Here is a 1,655-nt window from a genome sequence, read left to right on the forward strand (position 1 = left end):
TAGTTCAAAAGACAAATTAAACTTACTTATGGTCTTTGGTTGTTAAATTAAGTAAAGATTTTACTCGTTGTTTTAGGAAATAAATCGAAGAAAGAGAGAAACAGTGGTTTTAAAATCAATATACAATTTCTGAAAACATTAAATCTAGAACTAACTACCGACCACGAAAGTTCTAAACCACAAAGAATTCTGATTGGTAAAAGATTGTTAATATTCAACATGCTATACATTTTTTGTTATATTAGCTTTCAATATATTTTATAATCAGTACTTTCAAGGTGAAATATTAACACACTAATGTATACATGTCACACTGGCTGAGAGGTGATGTTGAAGGCGTATAAGATCAAAATTCTGGGTTCGGTCCCTGCTTCGCTGTGCGTCGGTCCAAGGTTATGCCTGCACAGTTAGTTGTTACTGTTTTAAGGACACAGTACTGATTCTCGTTTTGTCAAACCCGCTCTTTATACTATCCTCACCTCTTTCTACCCCCCTCCATCACCCTCATCTTGAACTTATCTCTATAAACTGAATATCATTAAGAATTAAAAGCAACCCGACGAACGTATATTTTGTGATATCCTGCAATTCTATTTGCTGTATAGTATGCATGTGATTTTCAAGAGTCGGCTCTAGTGACTGCATACTGCAACATTTTGATAAATCGGTAGGCCATGAATGTCAGTCGTTTGTACGGAGGTATACATGGGCTAATAATTGTCTAAGAAGATTAAGATTCAGGTTATATTTTAAAGATTTCCAAAACTTTTTTCTATCATATAAGAAGTTTCATCGTTAAACTTGCTCCCTAGTGGCACAGCGGTATGTCTGCGAGAACTTACAATGCTAGAAACTGGGTTTCGATACACGTGGTGGGCAGAGCCCATTGTGTAGCTTGGTGCTTAACTACAAACAAACAATCGTTAAACTTATCAAGAATGTATCTTTAGAGCAAAAAGAAAAAAAAATAATACTCTAAATTCCAAATATTGTGTTAGAAAATTATGGTCTGTTCAAAGTTACTTTTTCTCTTCCAGGAAGTCGCCAAGAGCTGCAGAAATGATAGAGAGAACTGTCTTTATCTCAGTAACTTGAACGGAATAGCAACGGAAGGATGTTCACACCGGTTTGTAGATGTAAAATACTGCCAGTGTCATCTGAAGACGGAAAAAAGGTTCATACACATCTAGAAGCGGACCTGGATTAGGAAGCTGGTACAGATTTGTTTACTTGGTAAAGGTAATTTAAAAACTTTTAACTAGAACAAATTATTAGGTGAACTTAAAAATCTGTAATATTGGTAGAAGTAAATACAAGTAACATAGTGATGGTTGGTAAATATGATTAATGATGAGTAATTCGTCGATAATTGGAATGACTGTGATTTAAAATGAACGTATTGAAAATGTGGTTAACGAACACATTATTTTCAATCCAAATTTATATTCAAAAAACTGAGAGAGAAAGAGTGAAAAAAACAACTTTTGTAAAATTTGTAAGCGGTGCAACATGTTTCTGTACTTACATCTGTAAGTGGTCCAACATGTTTCTGTACTTACATCTGTAAGTCGTCCAACAGGTTTTTGTACTTACATTTGTAAGCGGTCCAACAGGTTTTTGTACTTACATTTGTAAGCGGTCCAACAGGTTTTTGT

General features: G+C 34.4%; 1 long non-coding RNA gene across 1 annotated transcript in view; it reads left to right on the top strand.

Annotated features, from left to right (window-relative positions):
• Nucleotides 1–652: 652 nt before the first annotated feature.
• Nucleotides 653–1,655, top strand: part of LOC106475446 — a 7,317-nt gene continuing 6,314 nt past the window's right edge. Inside the window, exons 1-2 of the long non-coding RNA XR_001291818.2 lie at nt 653–667; nt 1,038–1,239. This is a non-coding gene — a long non-coding RNA (uncharacterized LOC106475446). The remainder of the gene's footprint in view (nt 668–1,037; nt 1,240–1,655) is intronic.

This window comes from Limulus polyphemus, unplaced genomic scaffold (assembly GCF_000517525.1).
Source record: "Limulus polyphemus unplaced genomic scaffold, Limulus_polyphemus-2.1.2 Scaffold8591, whole genome shotgun sequence".
NCBI classification, from domain to species: Eukaryota; Metazoa; Arthropoda; class Merostomata; order Xiphosura; family Limulidae; genus Limulus; species Limulus polyphemus.